This window comes from Triticum urartu, chromosome 5A, assembly GCF_056163025.1.
Source record: "Triticum urartu cultivar PI428250 chromosome 5A, HENAU_Tu73, whole genome shotgun sequence".
Taxonomy (NCBI): Eukaryota; Viridiplantae; Streptophyta; class Magnoliopsida; order Poales; family Poaceae; genus Triticum; species Triticum urartu.
The window spans coordinates 156,666,739-156,673,547 of NC_141877.1; the positions used below are offsets into that span (position 1 = coordinate 156,666,739).

The following is a 6,809-nucleotide window of genomic DNA, read 5'->3' on the forward strand; positions in this document are numbered from 1 at the left end:
TTCTGCTTCCGGCCGCGTTCGCAACGTGCAGGTGTGCTAAGGGCGATGGACCCAGACCCCTGTGCGCTTAGGTTTAGACCGGCGTGCTGACCTCTCTGTTGTGCCTAGGTGGGGCTGCGACGTGTTGATCTTCCGAGGCCGGGCATGACCCAGGAAAGTGTGTCCGGCCAAATGGGATCGAGCGTGTTGGGGTATGTGGTGCACCCCTGCAGGGAAGTTAATCTATTCGAATAGCCGTGATCTTCGGTAACAGGACGACTTGGAGTTGTACCTTGACCTTATGACAACTAGAACCGGATACTTAAATAAAACACACCCTTCGAAGTGCCAGATACAACCGGTGATCGCTCTCTCACAGGGCGACGAGGGGAGGATCATCGGTTAGGATTATGCTCTGCGATGCTACTTGGAGGACTTCCGTCTACTCTCTTCTACATGCTGCAAGACGGAGGCTGCCAGAAGCGTAGTCTTCGAAAGGACTAGCTATCCCCCTTATTCCGGCTTTCCGCGGTTCAGTCCACATATAATATCCTTATTCCAGTTGATACCAATGCATACATATGTAGTGTAGCTCCTTGCTTGCGAGTACTTTGGATGAGTACTCACGGTTGCTTTCTCCCTCTTTCCCCCCTATCCCTTCTACCTGGTTGTCGCAACCAGATGTTGGAGCTCAGGAGCCAGACGCCACCTTCGACGATGACTCCTACTACACCGGAGGTGCCTACTACTACGTGATGCCCGCTGGCGACGACCAGAAGTAGTTAGGAGGATCCCAGGCAGGAGGCCTGCGCCTCTTTCGATCTGTATCCCAGTTTGTGCTAGCCTTCTTAAGGCAAACTTGTTTAACTTATGTCTGTACTCAGATATTGTTGCTTCCGCTGACTCGTCTATGATCGAGCTCTTGTATTCGAGCCTTCGAGGCCCCTGGCTTGTAATATGATGCTTGTATGGCTTATTTTATTTGTAGAGTTGTGTTGTGATATCTTCCCGTGAGTCCCTGATCTTGATCGTACACGTTTGCGTGTATGATTAGTGTACGATTAAATCGGGGGCGTCACACCCGCCCCCGCCTCCCCACCCTCCTCCCCCTCACCCTTCCCGGCAACAACGGCGACGACGGCGGCGGTGGCAACAACAGCGGCGGCCGCGGCTGCCGCGAAACAGGGGACGGCGGCGGCCAGTGGGGAGGCGCTGTTCGTGCTGGCGCGGGCGGGGAGGAAGCTCTCCAGCCTGCTGGCGGATGTCACCGCGGTTGTGGAGGGCGGCCGCATCACGGGCGACATCGTGTGGCGCTTCGCGGAGATGGAGCGATCGCCGCTGCTCCGCTGGCTGCTAGGCTTCAGAGGGTTCAGCGAGTGCCTCCTCGCCGACGACCTCTTCCTCGCCAAGCTCGCCATGGAGATGGGCGTCGGCATGATCACCAAGGTCCGTGGGATCGACATGGATGAATCATGAATGCTTTCCAACTTATTCTTAATGAAATCGCGTTTTAATTTGTCTGACCCTTTTTTGTTGTTGCTCTGTTTGTTTCATACCACTGTCGAGTACGAGAAGAGACAGGAGAACTTCGTCAAATAAATTGGCATCGTCATCACTGATGTGGTACACCTCTTGTCGTCTGCTACTGAAGACGGGCAATCTGGACATATGTTGATATATAACCCTAACATTTTAAATCACATACAGATGGGGATAGTGTAAACCTCCAACATCCCTGCACCGGCGTCGTGTAAACCTCCAAAAGAAGATTCCTTCAGCTGGGGATAGTGTTACCCATGATCCGGTGGCACACATACATGTTTCTTCAGTAGGGTTTGTGCAATGTACTGCTTTTAGCAACATAACCAACACACGTACAGATGGTATATTCATCCACTTCATATAAGATTGTATTGTTGCACCTATTACTACTTGTTTATAAATTCATCTCCTATTTTATTGTAGGGTGTACATCTACAAGCTCCGCGAGTCATCGTCTCGAAGAAGTAAATGATGGCTGAAAATTAAGAAGTGGCACCAGTTGGTATGCCGGCCTATCCAAAGAACAGAGGGCAGAGTGCTTAAATAAGCAACGGATTGCGCGGCTAAAAGGAAAACATGCCTCAAACAAAGATAATGTCGATGTCACCCATAATTCCTCTTTTCCAATTGGTAAGATGAACTCCAAATAGGAGATACAAATGGACCATCTTCATTCTAAAATATGAGTTGGTCTACTATTCTGATGTACAGGTGCAACCTCCATGGCGTCACCCTCCATGAGGTCACCTCTTCCGGCCATGCACAGGTCTCGAGCTAGACCCCGCAGAAAATTTTAGACCATCTGTTTTACTAATAATAGTAGTAGCAGCAGCATAATAATACAGGATTGGCCACAAGGAAATTATTTTGGTCTCATATTTAACCTTTACTTTCCCTGGTAGTTTTTTCCCTCCAGGTCTTTAAAGAGGCCTTTTGTTTTCTGCCTTCTAGACTAGCTCCAGTGCATTCTGGATCCATTATTTAGTAGTATGCTGCATTGATCACACATAAGGCTCTATTTCTAGCCTTTTTATTCATTTTATTAATTATGAAAACACTAATGCAAGGAGCTGTATGAGTATATTGTATGTCATCGGGCGTAAATGATGAAAGATTCAAGCCTCGGTTCTCACATGGCAATGAAAAACAAAGTCATCTCTGTGGCTTTTTCTTTATATTCAGAATTGAATTCTACTCGTTATGCTCGTACACATATCTTTGCTCTTGTTGCTAGGCATGTAGGAATTGTTCCCAAATTATTAGTTTCATATGAGATGACGCAATACTCTGAAATCTTAGGCCTTTGTATTTCAAACTTATTTTTTCCAGTGCATAGTATCTAACCGTATCTTAGGCAGTTCCATGTTAGTTAGGGAGTTGTCCATCTTCATGTATTTTTGTGTGTCAGAGACATGAACATTCATCGTTTCATGCCATATTAATTTTTCCTATACATCACAAGAGGCGCAACCATTTCCCAAATGAGACCGTAACATTTGTCGTTTCATGCCATGCAAAATATTCTTATAAATTTTTTATTTGAATAAGTGCCTCTTAACTACGATGAATGAGGAAATATATCTTCCAAGTGTTTATACGTGCGTTGCACGTGCACGTTTACTATTCTGTAGAGAACATGTCTGATTATTGTCATTTTCCCTACACATATTCTATGGATGTGAAATAGGATAATAGTAGTTAAATGATAATTGCCTTTTTTTGCTTCGTCGTTGCACTACCAGACAAATATCATCATGCAAAATAGTTCCTTTTGCATGTTGCATTGTGTGTTGCTGATAAATATCTTCTTCACCAGAGAATAATTGTGGAAGTAGTATCAAATGTCATTCTATAATTCACAGGCTTCGTGTTGGCTTGACAGGCCTCTCTCATATTCACGTGTTGTTCTCTCCCCCTTAGGGCCTTGGTCCTGTCTTGCTGCCTACAATCTTACATAGTTTTCATATATTTGAAAAATACGCATTCTGTAAGTACATACCCCCATTAAGTTTCTTTTTAGCCATTACATAAAATCTATCAGTTCTTTCTTATTTTCCATTATTTTTTTCTGTTCATTACCTTAAAGATTATTCTCATTTTGTATCTTCTAGGTTCTTTCTTATTCCATTTTGTGATTTGTTAGTAGAAATTCCAGTTTATACTTCATTTACATTCTTTGCTCTAAATATTAGTGGTAATATAATATTGATCTTTCACTTCAATCGATATTATCCAGGGTTGTCTGTATGCAATTTTTATACAATTAATTTCTCTTTGAAGTTGTTAATCATGTTGCCTTCCATAGTATTTTAATTGAAATACAAGATGCAAACAAAATTGGTTTTGGGGAAGTGCAAAGAATTGTTATTTTTATTTCTATTGCAATGTTTATTTAGTCTGTTCCATATTTTGCTCTCAAGAGATAGACTGATAAAGTTCTTTATAGAAGAAACATTCTATTACCGGAGATGTACAAGGAACTTTGTATAGCGTCTGAGTTTCTTGAGTTACCATGGTATGAGAACCTGCGGATTTGCTTTATATATGAGCTATGCATAATCTGAGAACCTGCCAATTTGTGTTTTCCATGAGCTTTTGCATAATCAGAGAACCTGCAACCTGTTCTCTGGATTATTGCATTAGCACGCACAGTTGTTGCATTTGCATCCGAGCGTGTACATATTTGCGAGCGTTTTGTGGATGTTTTCTTGTGTTCAGTCATGATTGAGATGATGGTTGGCAGATCAAGAAGTTGGATTGGGGGAAACAAGAAAAACACATGAAGGAAGGGATAAACATAGAATATTTTTTGTGTTGCCAATCTGCAGTAATAGTAGTGCTAGAATAAATATATGTAACATGTTACAGATGCACCAACTGATCAAATATGTAGGCCCTAGGAAAGGGCTATGTATCGATGAGGTTTTCATTAGTTAGTGATAGTTGTTATGGGACAAAAAGTTAATTAGTTTTCCCTATTCTGTTTTTCTATAGGAATGGTACAATAATTACTCCCTCCGTTTCTAAATATAAGACCTTAGAGATTTCAATAGGGACTACATACAGATGTATATAGACATATTCTATAGTGTAGATTCACTCATTCTGCTTCATATGTTGTCCCTATTGAAATTTCTAATAAGTCTTATATTTAGAAACAAAGGGAGTAGAATGGAAAGTATGTCCAACAAATAATAGTTGCAAAAGTTCATTAGTGTTTTCTGTTCTGTTTTAGCTACAGTCACATCTGGTACAATAATTAGAATAGAAACCATGTACGGCAAATAATAGTTGCAGTGAAGTTGTTTTACATCCTCAAGGTTTAAAGGATTCTTGTATTGAATGTATATCACCTCAGTTGTTATTAACTCCTGAACCGGGCTATTGGAAGAGCTGACATTCTGAAACATGAATTTCTTCATTCCCAAATTAATTCTGTCCAGCAAAAGGTTGTAGAAGTACTCTACTTTATTGGTACCCATAGGAGGCTGCAACCTTGGAGGATAGAGCTGAAGACTCGGCTAGCTTGATCTCTACAACATGAAGGTATGTAGATTTTTGCTAAAAGATTCGATGTCCGTTCTATATGTTGTGTTCCAATAAGTACTAAAAAAAGGGTTGTTTTGACATATTTAGTGCTTCATATTAAATCCTTGCACCAAGCCATATGAGTTGCCTTAAGTTTAGAATGGATAGCGTGTCTGTTTGGGCATCAAGAAAGTTTGCATCTGTATTATATAGTTGGGTATGGATTCTGCAGGTTGGCAACATATATACCTGCTATTTTTCTTCCTGCAGGTCCTCAATGACTGTTGCATGTTGGGTTATTTTTTCCTTAGGAAGTTAGGAGTATGCTACTCATAACAGGTGTGTGATTTAATTCATTTAAGCCCTGTTTTTTTCTGCACCATGAAAATAGTTGCTATTAAAATCCTTCTCTTCATTTCATTATCAAATCAAATGTAATGTTTTACTAAGGATTGGTTTTTGGCTTGAAGATGTTATGCAACTATGTATTACCAGATAGTGTATGTCTGAACCATAGTTGTACTCCAAGAGAAGCTGTTGTGTGAAACTGGGAATAGGGCAAAATTGTCCGAACTACCCGTGGACTCTTCCAGCTCGCTAGCAGTGCCCTCTGTTATTCCATGGACAACCTCTCGGTCATTGCTGAGCCTAAACTTCTGAAGATAACAAGCATCCCAAACCCAAGAGGGGACGGATTCAGATCTTCCAACGACCGTTATTTCTCTCTCTTTGTTACAAGTTTGTATCTCTTACATGTTCACTTGGACAATGCTTATGTTTATGATAAGTCATATCAAGTTCATAAAGACATTCCAAAATATTCATGACATATTTAATTCCATTTTTGTTATGCACTAGGTTAAATATAATTGTCCTGGATGTGTGACACATACTGTATGATTGTGATTTTTAAATGGTATGCTCGAACTTCACATGCCATCCCCAAATAGGCAAATTGTGGGACAACAAACCGAACTGATTATTGACTGCCATAAACTGTATGATTGTGATTTCTTCTTGGACTACATATCTTCTATTTTCCAAAGTAAAAATGGAATATAAATTCAAAATTAATACTCATGTGTTTAGTAGAGACGTGCGTTGCACGTGCACGCTTACTAGTAACTTCATAGTTAGCAATGATGTACTAGTTTTAGAAGTATGCAAAAGATGCACGGATGTCGTAATAGTAAAAATCTTACCAGGGTATCTCCATAGTAGTTACCGTAGTTGAACACATGCACTAGTGGCACGTATTTACCATAATGTTGAGGAGTTTGATTGTGGATATTGTAATTCTCAATGTCAGTACAAAATCCGACCAGATGATTTTTCTCCTTGTAAGTTGATAATTCAGAGCCATCGGTGTAGTGGGTTTTGTCTACCATCTCCCGCACATTCTTTGAAAAATAAAAATAAGCTGTCAATGGAAATAAGTTGTCAACTATTTTGAAATAAACAATATAAATTAGCTAATAACTATGTTTGAGAAACTCACATAGCGGTAGAACTGGAGGCGTATCAACAAGGACCCAAATGTCCATATTGTCTTGGTCGATGTCAGGATTACCAAGATCCATGGTGACAAGCATACCCTCATCAAAACCATACATCTTGCAAAATGCTTCCCAGTTTTTGCAACCAAAATGGGTTACGCTCTCAGAATTATATAGATTTACTTCAAAGTCCACATCATGATGAGTCCTTAGGTGAATTTTCTTTGTTTCAGAAATTTCATGGTCTTCAAAATCCATCCTCTC

At 40.6% G+C, this 6,809-nt stretch overlaps 1 pseudogene; it reads left to right on the plus strand.

The window, feature by feature from the left end:
* Positions 1-1,025: 1,025 nt before the first annotated feature.
* On the plus strand, positions 1,026-1,455 carry LOC147970657 (protein RETICULATA-RELATED 4, chloroplastic-like; annotated as a pseudogene).
* Positions 1,456-6,809: the final 5,354 nt, after the last annotated feature.